This window comes from Rhinoraja longicauda, chromosome 11, assembly GCF_053455715.1.
Source record: "Rhinoraja longicauda isolate Sanriku21f chromosome 11, sRhiLon1.1, whole genome shotgun sequence".
Classification (NCBI taxonomy): domain Eukaryota; kingdom Metazoa; phylum Chordata; class Chondrichthyes; order Rajiformes; family Arhynchobatidae; genus Rhinoraja; species Rhinoraja longicauda.
This window is the reverse complement of record NC_135963.1, coordinates 47,206,008-47,222,739: the sequence shown is the minus strand read 5'-3', so window position 1 is coordinate 47,222,739 and position 16,732 is coordinate 47,206,008. Positions and strand designations below refer to the sequence as shown.

The window sequence follows — 16,732 nt, the reverse complement described above, 5'->3', positions numbered from 1 at the left end:
CCGCATGGGTTTTCTCCGAGATCTTTGGTTTACTCCCACACTCCAAAGACGTGCAGGTATGTAGGTTAATTGACTTGGTGTATGTGTAAAAATTGTCCCTAGTGTGTGTAGGGTAGCATTAATGTGCAGGGATTGCTGGTCGGCACGGACTCGGTAGGCCGGAGGGCCTGTTTCCACGCTGTATCTCTAAACTAAACTAATCGTCCTCCAGTAAATTACAATTAAAACGCAAAATACTTGTGCTCTAACTCCAGGATAAGCGCGCAAACGCGAAAACCAAGCCCAAAGCCAAAGAACCATCAAAACTGATTTTACAAACTTATGTTAAGAACAGTAACTAACTCTCTATGCAATAATCAGCTACCTACATGTTACTGTCGGTAATGCCTGTTCTTTGAGGCCTCTTGCTGTGGTGACATTTCATGCAGGCACGACCAGCACTTTGACCTGACCTTGTTGAGTATTGGAATTGCACCACCCAGGTGAATATTTGACGCTTGACATGGCGGAGAGCGGCAGCAGGTGTGCCTCTCGTCTCAGAGTAACCAGACTCTGTCCCTGTTCATCTAAGCGTTTACGCAGCTCAAATTAGCGCTGCGCCCAATCCCCTGGAGGTGGTCACTGGAGTTCTTGGCAAAGCTGATGGCATTTAGGATTAGGAAGAGGTGGTAGGGATTTTGATTTGTGAAGATGGTTACATTCCAGTTGTTAATTGGTGTAGACGTTACCTGCCGTCTCGGCCTGAGGTCGATGTTGTCCAGAGTTTGGTGCCGGCGATCGCGGATTGATCAACAAGTTGAAGGAGGGCAGCTTCCAAAGCTAATTGGGTGATGGGCACAGTACTGTACCTCTTGTAACAATGCCATGGGGCCTTGCTGATTTACCTCTAAAAACAAAAGCCATCTTCCTGTGCACTCTTTTATGGCTCCAACCATAAAGTTGGGTTGGAGTGGCTTTTCCTTTGCAACCAACTTATTTCAGTTTTTTTCTGGTTCCCAGTCCTGTAAAGGCCCTCTTCTTTAATTGGAGAAGAATGCTCACTCTGAAGCTTGAAGAATAAAAGCATTTCCCAAGCTTTTATTGACACAATAGGTGGATGTTTTCACTGCATAACTTGTCAAAAACATCCATTATTATTTATAAGGTAAGTATAAAACCATTTTGATTGTAAAATGATCATGAATATATCACCCCAAAAGGAAGTACATATTTACGAATGAAAACGTGTAGAATTTTTCGACTCTCCAGTAATTTCTCGAAATCTCTGTTTACATAACCCGCAGATTCAGTGCAATCTGGCTCGCGTTAAATTCACACGCTTTGATAAACCAGCAGTGTTCTTAGATAGGAATGCAGCAAATCTGAAGGATATATTATCACATTCATTGGGACTTAGCCTCATTTTTATTTCCTGGAGTGTGCGACCTATCCTTTGATCCTCGAGAGTGTCTCGGGCTCCACTCCTCTGACAAGCGGAGGGGAAAGTGAGGCAAAGCACACACGTTGTAAAACAAGTTTCTACTCACACCAAATAATTTTCAAATACCACAGGGCACTCAGGGAAGGAAAAAATGTTGGCTGGACTTCCAGAATACATGAGCAATATCATTCCGTTGACAGGCTGTCAAAAATTCAAACCCCAGATAAGCAACCAGCCAGCAAATGCATTCATTCAAAAGCAGAGTCATTCATTACAAAGGGAACATCCCAAGGCAATGAACAGCAGTAGCAAGTTAGTCAAGGCAAGACAGCTGATACTATTGACTCCAACCCCTGTGGTCATCCTGTGAATATCCAGAGGGATTGTTCAATTAAAATTGTTAATGAACCATCTGCCAATGACAGCAAAATAAATGTTCACCACAGTATCCCAGTTGAGATGGGTTGGTATTTAATCAAATAAACTTTTGCTTTGTAAATCATGGCGAAAGGTTCCTGGGGCAGATGACAGAGTGGATGAAAGTACAGAGAGAAATGAGACCCTTCTTCAGCCTGGTCTCAACCCGAAACACCACCCATATTGGGTGGGGATGCTGCCAGTCCCATTGAGTTACTCCAGCATTTTGTGTCTAGCTTCGATGTAAACCAGGATCTGCAGTTCCTTCCGACACAGATGGATTGCGATGCTGGAAATACCAGCCAATCATCTAGAATACATCTTACAACACAATGGTGCAGAACAATTAAAGGGCAGCAATATTTGTAACAAAGGAGGTGTCAATGCCAGAAAGTGGAGAGTAATTATTCAACACCATTGAGTGGAGCCTCAACTCACACTCATCAATGACTGGAAACAAAATGTTTTTGTACTCTATATATAAACATTAGTTGGCATTACCCGTGAAAGGAGCAATGTTTATGTTTATGGTGAGATGGAAGAGAATCTTGCAAGTCGGATAAAGATGATCCCAGGATCATGTTGATCTAGTCAGATTTTACACCAGAATCCCATCTCAGCTTTTACATTCCCATCTCTTGCCAGGCAACCAGTCTGTGGGGCAGCAAGGCCTGTGGTTGAAGGTTGCAGCTGTGAGCTGTTAGTAACGCAGGCGGATTGGGGTATGTAACAGGCTTTTCTCAGGATACGGTGTGTTTGGAGAGTTTAGTTTAGTTTAGTTTAAAGATACAGCGCGGAAATAGGCACTTTGGCCCAACGAGTTCGGGCCCATCAGCGATCCCCGCACATTAACCCTATCCTACACACACGAGGGGCAATTTTACATTTATACCAAGCCAATTAACCTGCAAACCTGCACGTCCTTGGAGTGTGGGAGGAAACCGCAGATCTTGGAGAAAACCCACGTGTCCACAGGGAGAACTCCATTTGTAGGGATCGAACTCAGGTCTCTGGCGCTGTAAGTGCTGTAAGGCAGCAACTCTACCACTGCACCACCGTGCCACCCTGGATCAGGTAGTAGAGCAGAGGGGGTAGTGAGTAAACCCATAGTGGGTAAGGGAGGAGACTACAGTAGCAAGGTACAGCATGGAAATAGGCCCTTCTACCCATCGAGTCCACGCTGACCATCGATCACATGTTGACACTAGTTCTATGTTAACCCGATTTCTCAACCACTCCCTGCACAATTGGGGCAATTTAAAGGCCAATTAACCTACAAACCCGCAGGTTTTTGGAATGTGGGAGTGAGCCAGAGCACCCCATATAGTCGCAGGGAAAAAGTGCCAACTCCACTCAGACAGCACCCAAGGTGAGCATCGAACCTGAGCCTCTGTGCTGTGAGGCAGCAACTCTACCAGATGTGCCATTGTGTGACACTGGGGGAAACATTCCTCTTTCCCCAACCACCAGTTCCTGCCTCCCCACATTACTGAAATGTTCAGCAATTGCAAGAAGCATTATGTATTTTCTTTTCTGTAGCCCACATATGTTAACATTTCAATACAGCTGTTATAGTCATCCTTCCTGGAAGATGGGTGGAGCGCAGATTTCCACATGCTGTGAAAGTTGTGCAGGAAACGAGCAGAACTAAACCAAGTATTCACATCTCCTTCCCATCAACTATTCTGCTGCCTCTTCCATTTTTACAAGCTGACTTGGCAAAATGTTATTTTAGGTTCAATGATATCCTGTTTGTCCATTCTTCATACATGAAAGATGGGTCGTCAGCCATATTGAAATGTTAAACTGTGCAAATTGACAAACAGAAAAGAAATCAATACTTTACTTTTAGACTTTAGACATTAGAGATGCAGTATGAAAACAGGCCCCATAGCCCACTGAGTCCGCACCAACAAATGATGACCCCGTACACTTTCATTATCCTACATACTAGGAACAATTTACAATAGCTGATTAACCTTCCAGTCTTTGTCGTGTGGGAGGAATCTGGAGCACCCGAAGAAATCCCATGTGGTCACAGCTAGAACAAACAAACTCCGTACAGACAGCATCCATAGTCAGGATCGAACCTGGATCTCTGACGCTGTAAGGCAGCAACTCTACCGCTGCGCCTTCGAACAATACGTTCCAATTACTGAGCATTTAAGTGATGTGGAAAAAGTAACTAACAGGTGTATAGAACATAGAATGCAAAACTGTACGACACAGGAACTGTGGCCAACAGTGTCTGCACTAAACATGATGCCATGTTCAACTAATCTCCTCTGCCTGCATGTGATCCATATCCCTCCATTTCCTGCATTAACACCTGCCTATCCGAAAGCCTCTTAAATGCCACAATTGTTTTCCCAACATTTTCACTGCACTCAGAGGTGTAGTGAAAGGCATACTAGGCATACTGTACATTGCTTTTCAATTTTGAGGTGAATCCATACTCTTGGCAGCATATCCAGTTTATAATTTAGCAGATTATGGCCCTAGGTTTTACAACACTAAAATTACATTTACCATTGTGTAATTAGATGATTATCTTCCAGTGAAAGCAATGGAACCAAGCCTTGGAACTGAAGTTCAACGCCCTTACTTAACTGAATCGTGCAGATGTAAGGGATCAAGTTCTATCCACTTCCTGATACGGAAGCCTTTTTGACAAGTTACCTTTGACAAACTCATGCCTGATTACACTGTCACTCACTCTAAATGAAAACATGATCGCCCACAAAGCAGCTGAATATCTTACAATTGCATTTTCCTCAATAGAATGGTTGCATATGATCCATACTGTGTGAATCTCTCCTGGCAACACTCTCCTAGCATCCACATGGGGCCTGCGATTTACACTTCTATTAAATTGTCACATATCTTTACTTGTTGCAATAAGAAAACACATAATGACAAGAAAGCTATTCATTAACTCCAATTCTGTAACTAATTGTAGTGTTTAGATTGCATGGGAACTAGGGAGAGGGAGCCGACTGGATAGAGAATAGGCTTCATGGCAGGAAGCAGAGGGTGATGGTGGAAGGCTGTTTTTCAGACTGTAGGCCCGTGACTAATAGTATGTCTCAGGGATCGGTGCTAGGCCCATTGCAATTAGTGGTTTATATCAACAATCTGGATGAGAATGTAGAAGGCATGATTAGTAAGATTGCAAATTACATTAAAAAATGGGTGGTATTGTAGATAGCGAAGATTGTAGATATAAAAAATTACAGCAGAATCTTGATCAGTTGGGCAAGTGGGCAGAAGAATGGTTAATGGTGTTTAATGTAGGTATATGCAAAGGTGTTGCATTTTGCAAAGTCAAACCAAGGCAGGACCTACACAGTGAATGTCAGGGCTCTACGGAATGTTGTTCAGCAGTGGATCATAGGTGTGCAGGTACACAGTTCTGTGAAAGTGTTGTCACAGATAGATAGGATGGTCAGAAGGCTTTTGGTATATTGGCCTTCATCAATCAGTATTGAAGTTGGGATGCTATGTTACAGTCGCACAAGCTGCTGTAGAGGCCACATTTCAAGTATTGTGTTTAGTTTGAATCACCCTGCTATAGGGTGTTGTTAAGGTGGAAAAAGTACAGAGAAGATTTACAAGGATGTTGCCAGGATTTGTGGGGCTGAGCGATAGGGAGAGTTTGGGCAGGCTAGGACCATATTCCTTGGGGAAACAGGAGAATGAGGGGTGATTTTATAGATATGTATAAGATCACGAGGGGAATAGATAGGGTGAATGCGCAGTCATTTAGTCAGAGTAGGGTAATCAAGGAGCAGAGGATATAGGTTTGAGGTGAGATGTGAAAGATTTATAGGAACCTGAGGGCTAACACAGAGGATGGTGGATAGCTGGAATGAGCTGCCTGAGGAAGTAGTTGAAGCAGGTACTATAACAACATTTGGTTATGTCCAAGACTCAAGAGGGCCCTCTCCCATTCAGTTACTCCGGCATTTTGTATCTATCTTTGCAGAAATAAGAATGTTTGGAGACATATCAGCTAAGATACACTGGGATAGTAAAACTGGTTTTGAGGGCCCAAATTACCACAGCAGTTCCAATGTTCTTCCGACATCAAAATGCTGATGTATCACCTCAGGGTCTGGCTCAGCTCTCTAGCAAACTTTGCATTTAACCGTTAACAAAGGAAGCAGGATTGTCTACACACTGCAAGGCTCTCTCTGGTGGAGAAAGTTTTGAAGATAGCCCTCACAGGGAAGAAGGCCCGGACTGACTTGCTGAAGCCTCTTTCTTGCACCTCTCAGCAAGTTGACACAGAGCGCTGGCAGCAGTCTGAGAGTTGTTCATTCGACTGAGCAATGGGGCACAACGCCAGGAGGCCCAGAAAAGGAGAAAACACAACACGACTCCAACAATTTACAATAAAGAATTACAATGAAAATGTTTTGCAATTCCTTTTCCAAAAATGGATTTACTTTCTCGGGAAAAATCTAAACTGCAAAAACCACTTGAGCTGAATGTGCATTCTAATGGTACAATACGGGAGTGTGATGTTTCGAGTAAAAGGATCAGGCCTTTCGAAAAGAAAAGTTCGGTTCATCCTCTGATAATTTCTATGTCAATCTGAACTGAAAAAAATATCAAAAGACTCCTCCACCATTTGCATAGCTTATTCAACTCTCAAGTCGTCTAATGAGGATATAACACAACCTAGTTAACTAAAGCCAGTGCCTCTCATTGACTCATTTCAGCAATTCAGTATTAAATACGACTGAATGATTAGCTATAACTTGAAGCAATGCCTTTCAGGATTTGAATACATCCTTCTTTCTGTAACGTTGCCGAAGAAATCACCGCACTGAAAGTAATTTTACTTCACTGATGCCCACAAGAAGAGGAATTAAACTTTCTCACTTATCTGTAAGTGAAAGCTTTTGGAAGTTTTAAGTTACAATTTATTGGAAAGTCCGAGGAACGCATCTAAATTAACGGATTTTATTTCCTGATTTTGGCGTGTGAAAATGTTATTATTATAAAATTAAAAGTCAAATGACCAGGTCCACATTGGTACTCAGCCAAGTTAGGCCTCTAATCTTTTAAGTTACATTTGCACGTGACCTGCCCTTAATGAATACCATCGTGCATGAAAAGGGGCAACGGAAAAGTAGGAATGGGACAGATGGTGATGAAAGGAAAGGAAAGGTCAGACTTAATTATCATTTATTCCAGTTATTAAGTCTCATACTATCCTCTAATTTTCCACTTCCCTGAGGGGGTTTTGGAATCGAGGTTATGCGCAGGCCCTGCCAGAACCAGGGAGTGAACCTCAATACTGGTGAACGGAGGGTGATTGGTCAATGAACCCCCACAGACGGCGTCTAGAAGTAGCAGGCCGCCCGCGATGCGATGGAGGGGGGGGGGGGGGGGGGGGAGGGGGGACTGCGGGTGAGGCGATGGGGTGGAGGTGCCAGGCGATGGCAATGGCCCTGAAGCAACAGGGTGGTGGAGCGTGAGAGGGAACAAGCGGGAGAGGGTCCACGTGAGACAACGCGGGTGGAGCGTGTGGGGGAACGAGGGGGGTAGAACTTGACAAGGGGGGAGTCTATGTGCAAAGAGACAAGGGGTTTCCACATGTGAGGCGATGGTGGCGAGGGGGGGGGCATATCTGACATCACGAGGGGTGGCGGGCGTGTGCGAGTCCGAGCAGGGACTGTGTGAGGTGACAAGGCAGGGGCGGGGGGGCAAGGTGGGGAGGAGAGGGCGGTGTAAAGGCAGGGGCGGGGGGGCAAGGTGGAGAGGAGAGGGCGGTGTAAAGGCAGGGGCGGGGGGGCGAGGTGGAGAGGAGGGGGCTGTGCAAAGGCAGGGGTGGGGGGGCGAGGTGGAGAGGAGAGGGCGGTGTAAAGGCAGGGGTGGGGGGGCGACAGGAAATGTGACAGGGAGGGGGATAGAGTGAGCTAGGGAGGAGGTCGAGGAAGGGAAGGTTTTGATTGTGATGCTTGTGGAAATGGGCACGTCTTCTCACCTTCAGTGCTTACGATGGGTTTGAAGCTTGCGGGGTCTTTGGTGACTAATTTCAGCAGGGGACCCTTCCACAATCGTTAGGCAGCTAATCAATATATCCTAATTCCAATGCCTGTTTAGGTGCCCAGCAGTATGATACATGTTTTAGGCCTGTTCTGCGTTACATACATAGGCCATATTTCATGAGTGTACATGCAGGCTATATTGTACTCTGGAAATGGGACATTAAAGGTAAGACCAGCTGCTTCTTCATCAGATTGCTACACTTTCCAGCAAGGCTTAATAGATGGCGATCACAGGTAACTGTACCTCTTCAATTTATCTCACTTCCTCAGTGAAATAAGATCGCGAACATTTGCAGCAGGCAGCTTAGACTGGGCCAGTGGTTAAAATGGAAGCCTTCAGCATTGGACAGCTGAAAGTTAACAACACAGCTGTTTGGTAAATGTTCAGTAACAAACCAAATCACATTGGAGATTTATCTTATGGTGTCTGTTGCTTGTTAACCTTGTCCCCGACCATTTCAAATTGATGATTTTTTTGATCGACAAGTTGGTAAAAGTATAGAGCAACTGGCAATCTGGGTCCTGTGAAGGGGATGTTATTGCGTGCATCTTTAATCAATCATACAGAAGGATTCTGAAAATAACAGCACATCAGCTGCGAAAGAAACGTGAAGTGCAATGATTCATATTCTAGTGAGAGAACAATTAATTTATACATTATTTAAAATAATTGAGCAAACAGAATGGATGTTTTAACTTTCTGTGTCGTTTAGTTTGTATCTAGTGCACAATTGGTGCAAGTGAATAATATTCAAAGCACTTGACCTGACGAGGTAGAGAGCGAGATCCTCATTTTTAACTTGGAGCAATGTTACTCAGATGGATCGATTTGGATGGCTGTCGGTAACTGGGCATTTTACTTTGTCCTTAGCTGAAACATTTACGCATAAATAAAAGTGAAGGCTGTTAGCATCTGTTGCTTTAACTATCAATTCGTGATCACTACGATAATTATTATCTAAAAATATTTGCACAGACAGTTATTTGTGTGCAAAAAAAATCAATATCTGTTACATCAATAGATGAAGGATGTTCTGAACATATTGTTCCCTTTTATGTTATACTAGACCAAGTGGGCCCGTTGGGCCCGACCTCGTAGGGTTTCCATTGCGACCTGGGGAAATTGCTTTTTTCTTTAAAATAAATCGTCTGTTAAAAAAAAACAAAAACAATCTCAGTGGGGGGAGGTGGGGGAGAGGAGGAGGGGGGGGGGGGCGGAGAGGAAGGGGGGGGCTCACCCCCTCCACTCGCCCCACCCCCATTCTCACTGTCCCCCTCCCCTCCCACCCCCACTCTCCCCTCTTCCCCACCCCCACTGTCACCCTTCACCCAACCACCACCCCCCCTTGCCCCACACCCCTCTCTCCTCCCCCTTTCACTCACTGTCCCCTCCTCCCCACTCTTCCCAGACCCACACTGCCCCCTCCCCCCCACCCCCACTCTCTTCCGCCCACCACCACCCCCCTTCTCCGCCAATCTCACCCCCCACCCTCACCCCCCTCCTTCCCTCCACCCACTCGCCCCCCACGTCCACTCACCTCCGTGGAGACGTTGGCGGCGAAAGGTACTTACAGAGCGTGCAGGGAGGAGGAGGGAGTGCCGGACTGCTCGAGTCGGGCAGCAGAGGTCTGACTACTCGAATGAACATTGCTAATTCCTTTCCCCCCATAGATGCTGCTTGACCTGCTGAGGCGCTCCAGCACTTTGTTTTTTTCTTGGTTTAAGCCGCATAACTAGATTTTGAAATATTTTTCTGGTTTTCATTTTTATTTTATTCCATTCCATTTTAAAATGTACTGTTAGCTTTTCTTATTCGTACTGAATAAAAGATAATTATTGTCCATTTTTTTCAGTCTAAAGCTCAGTTGAATTTACCTTAATAAGAATTATGTGGGTTTTGGTTTAATTAGGAGGCAAAAAGGTCAGTTGAAGTTTGCACAATCAGGTAGTTATTACTGAGATGTTAGGTCATTAAAAACAAACACATTCCACTTATTATATATCCTTCATTCTTTCAGGGTGAAGGTTGAAAGCTGCTCAAAGAGCAGAAACTGAGACAGTGTGTCTCTCAACAGTGTAGGAGCAAAGAAATGCAGTTACAGCCAAACAACTGACTCCTACAAGCTTAAACCTGTGGCAAAATGGAATGTGTGCTGAGAATTTGCATCATTCACTTGCATTAATGCCACTCAAGAAGCCTAAAGTAAATGACTTGTTTTCTCCATTTTGCTAACAGGAAAGTACATCACAATACACAATACAATACAATACAATACAATATGAAGAACCATACAGCTGGGATGAGAAACCAGATGAATCATTATTATCGCATGATGCCATGCCACCCAAATCAGGCGGTAAAAGTCCAAAGAAACGTAAGGTTTGGTGACTAAGATGCAAACTACACACAAGACATGGAATTCGGATAACCCAGTACGTTAACAAAGACAATCACAGCGTAACACAAATGGGAGATGCAAAACTTGGTTGGGTTATGTTCTGTTAGGGTGCTTCAGTGTCTACTCCATTCCATAACTGTAGGATAGGAATAGACAATAGACAATAGACAATAGACAATAGGTGCAGGAGGAGCCCATTCGGCCCTTCGGGCCAGCACCGCCATTCAATGTGATCATGGCTGATCATTCTCAATCAGTACCCCGTTCCTGCCTTCTCCCCATACCCCCCTGACTCCGCTATCCTTAAGAACTCTATCTAGCTCTCTCTTGAATGCATTCAGAGAATTGGCCTCCACTGCCTTCTGATTCCACAGATTCACAACTCTCTGACTGAAAATGTTTTTCCTCATCTCAGTTCTAAATGGCCTACCCCTTATTCTTAAACTGTGGCCCCTTGTTCTGGACTCCCCCAACATTGGGAACATGTTTCCTGCCTCTAACGTGTCCAACCCCTTAATAATCTTATACGTTTCGATAAGATCTCCTCTCATCCTTCTAAATTCCAGAACTCAGAAACTATTACATTCAGAAAAATGCAGCAGAGAGAGAGGGGAGGGGAAAACACAAGCACACATTCCCATCTAAAGATGATGGAGGACAGTGTTGTTCACTCTGACAGTGGAGAGAAAATCTTTCTGACCTTCAGCTCAAAGCACATTTATCTTTCAAGATTTCCTTCAAAACAAAAGCTTTTACTTTAAAATTGTTGTACCAAGAGAAAATGACTAGCATATTTATCATTTTAAGTGCCATAGAATGGAACAAATTTATATCACATGCCTTTGTATATGGTATAGTGTGCTTTTACACATTTTTCAATAAGTCATCAGTTTGTTTGAGTTCCAGTCACGGTCTGATAGAACTTAATATGTGGGCACTTAAGAGGTCTCTGCTACATTTTTACACCAGATAACAGAATAAGGATTCTCTGTTGCGGTACCTTGGCTTTATGGCCATTTACACAGATAATGGACAGGGAAAGGTAAACTTGAAATTATATGGGACAAATCTTCAATTTATAGGAAAGCTGATTTTTCTACATCAAAGCAAAAAATTGGCAGGAGCTACTAAAATAGTTATAAAGTGCAAGTTACTTTGACAAAGCGAATAGGTAAACATATTTTAAGCTATATCTTGCTTACAGATCAGATATGAATTGCCATTCCCTCTTTTTCATGTGCACTTACTACACAATTTATTCTGGCCTGCTTTTATAAAGACACCCTTTACTTACTGCCCAAGGGATGAATCCAACCATTCTGCGCTTGGGGGAGGTTTGTCTGCAAGTACTTAAAATAATTAGAACCAAATTGTTATGTCTTTGTGCTGTAATCGGACTATGAATAAAACTCGGAACACACGAGTATTTAAACGTGCCTTGCTCATGTTATCGCCATCTTGAGTCTCTCTGCGCATGCGTACAATCGTGCAAGTCATTTCATATTAAATCGTTCTCATACACAACACTCCTCCCCCTTTAACTTGGAGGCAGGTAGCACAAAATACATAACACATTGCTAGTATATCTGAAAGTTCACTTATAAAGAACAAAATCCTCAAATCTCTTAGGTGTTCTTGTAGTTCTATTAGACATCTGTCGTGTTGGATTTTTCATGTGTTCTGAAATATGTTGTGTTATCACTGTGGATGAAATGGTCGTCACTCTCTGAAGTGCTTTCAGGATCTACCCCGATGGTTGGAATTGGCAGAACTATCAGTGGCTCCTCGCTTGGTTGAGCCCCTTCTCTTTGTTGGAAGTGGGTGTGTTCGTCACCTTTTGGCAAGTACGCTCTCATTTGATCGACATGACGATGAACGACTCTTCCCTCACTCAACTTTACATTGTACAGGACTTCACTGACGACTTCTGCTATCATTCCGTAAAGCCAAGTGGGACCTGATGTAAAGTTCTTGACCATGACATGATCATTCACATCCAAGACTCACTTCTTGCTTCCTTGATCTGCTGCCTGTTTCATTGTCCAGATCGGTGAGCATGTTGATGCGTGTCTCTGGTGCTTCATCAAGCTCGTCGAGCTCCGGATGATTCCATGAAGATTCCTCTTCGTGGATCGGCAAGTGCGACAACGCATCTGCATTCTCGTGTTTCTTGCCTTCTCGATGGACTATCTGGTAACTGGAGGCAGACAGGATCATATGCCATCTTGCTACGCGAGCAGAGGCCATCGGGCTAGAAGGCTTGTGGTCTCCAAAGAGTCCCATCAGAGGCTTGTGATCAGTCACAACGGTGAAAGACCTTCCATGTAACTGCTTGTGGAACTTCTTCAGTCCGAAGATTATGGATAAACCCTCCTTTTCATATTGTGCGTAGTTCCCTTCGCTGGGCTTGAGAGTGCGTGAAGCGAAAGCTATCGGGCGTTCTTGTCCATCTGATTCAACATGGCTTATCACAGCACATAAGCCATAGGGGCTTGCATCCGTTTGGAGCAGGATGGGTTTGGCTGGATCGTAATGCGTCAGCACACTGTCACACTGAAGAAGACGCTTGGATCTCTGGAATTCCTGCTCTTGTTCCTTTCCCCATTTGAACTTGGAATCAGGCTTGCTGCTTCTAATCCCACTCTTTGAATCTGCTGATCTGTACTCTGCCTTCAGCATCTGAGTCAATGGTGCAATCTCCTGTGACAGGTTGGGTATAAACCTCCTGTAATACCCCAGTAAGCCGAGGTATACCTGGAGTTGGCTTTGGTTCACAGGCCGCTTTGCTTCCCGCACCGCATCAACATTGTCTTGAAGAGGACAAAGACCATTCTTGTTCAGTCGATGTCCGAGATAGTCGACTGACTCTTGCATCAGTGCACACTTCTCCTTCTTTGGACGTAACCCATTGGTCTCTAGTCTTGACTGGACCGCTTCCAGGTTCCTGAGGTGCTCTTGGTCAGTCTTTCCGCTGATGATGATATCATCAAGGTATGGCTTGCACATGGGAATATCGGCTAGCAGACTCTCCATGGTTCTCTGGAACATGGCTGGTGCGCTGGATATCCCAAAGGGCAGCCTGGTATACTCGAAGAGACCTTTGTGTGTGTTAATCGTGGTGGACTTTCGAACACCAGGGTCTAACTCTATCTGATGATAGGCATGGGAGAGGTCTAGTTTAGAGAACTTTTCTCCTCCTTCTAGTTCCTGCAGTAGATCCTCCAATGTTGGAAGGGGATACTGTTCAACTTTCAGCACCTTATTTGCTGTGAGCTTGTAGTTGCCGCAGACTCTCATTCTCCCATCTAGTTTCGGAACAGTTATGATCGGGCATGCGAAATCTGCTGTCTTCACAGGCTTGATAATGCCATCCTGCAGCAAGCCATCCAATGTGGCATCAATCTGCTTTCTAGCTGCATATGAAACAGGAGCTGCCTTGTAAAACTTTGCTCCACTGTTTTGGTCTTGTGGATATAGCTTGGCTTGGTATCCCTTCAGTACTCCATGGCTGCTGTTATCAAACAGTTTGGTGTGTTTGTTGACGACTGTGTCCATGGCATCTTGCAAACTGTGCATACTACTCGGTGGACTTAATCTTGACTCTGGCGTGTTCTGGCTGGCTAGATTTGACAACAATCCAGGGTATTTCCTTAACCAGTCTCTTCCCATTAGGCTTGCACCTTTCTTTACTACCACTATGTTCAGCGTTCTGGCTTACTGTGAGGTTCGAGCTGTACCTGGACCACTGCCTGTCCGTAGATGTCAACCTTCTCGCCAGTGTAGGATTTCAGCCTGATGCTACTGGGATCTAGTCTAGGGTCTTGACCGAGTTTGCTGAAGACTTCTTCTGGTACGATAGTCCATGGACTTCCAGTGTCAACTTCTAGTTGTACCTCCTTGCCGTTCACTATCAAAGTGGCTGTATACAGTTCAGAGTTTGTCAACTTGTTGATCGATTCATCGTCCAAGTGGATCATTGTTTCCTCTGATGAATTCGAAGCTGCCTCCTCCAAGTGGTTTGCTTTTTTCTGACATTGTCCTCTCCTCCGCTGGTCGGCTCTAACAGCCTCACACTATGGCCCATTCCTGAGCACCTGAAGCATCTACCCTCTCGAAATTTGCACATCACTGGCTCGTGGCTGCCACCACATCTCCAGCATTTCTTAGAGTAGTGACCCTTGTCTTTGGTTGTCCTTTGTTGACTCCTTGTCTTCTGCTGTTCAGACGCCTTCCTTTGAAGCTGATTGGCGGAGGTAGTATCCTCTTGAGGCCTTCCGATCTTCTGGATCTGAACTACATCTTGTTTGGCCACCTCCATCACTGTCGCAAGATTGACTGCATTCCCAAAGGTTAATTTTAGTGTACCCAACAGTTTCCTCTGGATGTTCACATCTGCACACCGTACCACCAATCTGTCTCTCAGCATATTCTCCAGTTCCTTGAAATTACACCCCTCACTTAACTGTCAAAGCTTTGCTAGGAACTGAGGGATTGTTTCATTTGCTTGTGTGCAGGTATAGAATCGATACCTATGCACTATTTCTGTTGGTTTTGGCGAGAAGTGAGCAATCAAAGCATCCTTACATTCCTGATATGTGGGCTTAGCTGGCTGCAGCAATGCTCGTAGGGTGCAGTAACCCTTACTTCCTAAACCTGTAAGGAACAACGCTCTTTTCTTCTCTTCTGACGTGATATTGTTTGAAGTGAACCAAGACTTCAGCCCATTGCTCAAAAGTATAACCAGATTCTAACTGGGGCCCATTCCCAACGATTGGATTAGCCATGGTTACACTATTAACACTCGGTTTCACAACAACACTATTTAAACGTTATCACCGTCGCTGGTCTGCTCTCGGATACTCGTCGTCGGTGGCGATTGCTGGTGACAAAATGGCGGCGGCTGGACTTGGGCCTTGGGCTGCACGACACCTACTTCTGGTGGCTTAGCTATTACTGGCAAGCGAACACGATTGATGTTCTGCTGGCTATAGCTGCCTCTATGAGCTGCGCTGCACAGCTACAGCACTGTTTGTACGGTAGGTTGCATCGAGGGGTTGGCGTGCACTCGGCGATCGTGCGTTCCATGTTTTCCAATTACATACCGCGTCATTAACTTCACGTTCGGTCGTGCGAAAACTTCAAAGTGACCGCAATCTGTTCCTGTTAGAGGAATCCCATCCTCGTCGCCAAATGGTTATGTCTTTGTGCTGTAGTCGGACTATGAATAAAACTCGGAACACACAAGTATTCAAGCGTGCCTTGGTCATGTTATCGCCATCTTGAGTCTCTCTGTGCATGCGTAAAATCGCGCAAGTCATTTCATATTAAATCGTCCTCATACACAACACTGACCTTGTACCCACTGTCCTGAAACAAAATACTGCAGAAATACTCCACAAGCCAAAAATTGCAGATGCTGGAAAATTGAAATAAATATAAAATGCTGGTAATCAGCCTGTTTCTCTCTCCATTGATGCTGTCGGACCTGATGATAATTTCCAGTGTTTTCTGTCATTGCTCCAGAAATACAGTTGTGCGGGAAGCTAAACTCACCCTTCTGCCTCCTCCCTTTCTGCATCCAAGCCTCCAAACTCACTTTCCAAATGAATCAACAATTCACTTGTGTGTCTTACAACTTAGCAGACGCAAGGAGTTGTAGATGCTGTAATCCTGAGCAAAAAGCACAAACTGCTGGAGTAACTCAGTGGGTCAGGCAGCATCTCTGGAGAACGTGGAGAGGCGACATTTCGGTTCGGGACCCTTCTTTAGACTGCCCAATACAGCACATAGTTTCTATTCACCAGTCACATTAATTCTCCATCTCTCTTCCACTCTGGTCTCTCAGCCGTCTGCCTCCGACACAATTTCATGGAAGCTCAAGATTGGTTTAAAGAACAGAACCATAATGTTGAACTGGACATATGACAGCATTCCGGAGTGAACTCAAGAATTCAACTGATCTCAGGTAAAGAGCCATGGAATTTGATATTTCGAGCAATCTCACTGTTACGCTCCTGATAATTACAAATAGTTTCTCTCTCAAGCTTTACATCTTCCCCTAGACCCCCTCCTTTGCCTTAATCTCTCCTATTTTCTACAATGCCACGAGTCTTAATGTCTTCTGTCCTCGTCACCTTTCCCCGAATCTTAAATCCGTTTACTTATAATTTGTTTCCCAGAAAAATGGGAAACAACATGACAGACCCACACTCAGTGATTTGGAGCTGCAGTAATGATTTCTGAGTAACAACATGTGTAGCTGTAGCAGTTTTGGCATCCAACTCACAATGTGTGAGCAGTTCTACCACCACATACAGCCAGCCAGATGAGGTGCTACACTCTATCATGATACAGTTGCCATCATTTGCTCCTTAACAGATTTTACCTTAATTAATTTATCTCTATGTTAGGTTGGAAACACGAACCTCTTTCTCCTC

The 16,732-nt window shown here is 44.6% G+C and overlaps 1 protein-coding gene across 1 annotated transcript in view; it reads right to left on the bottom strand.

Moving 5' to 3' along the window:
• Window positions 1-16,732, bottom strand: part of nmnat2 (nicotinamide nucleotide adenylyltransferase 2) — a 218,971-nt gene that overhangs the window by 43,241 nt on the left and 158,998 nt on the right. The gene's annotated exons all lie outside the window — the stretch shown is intronic.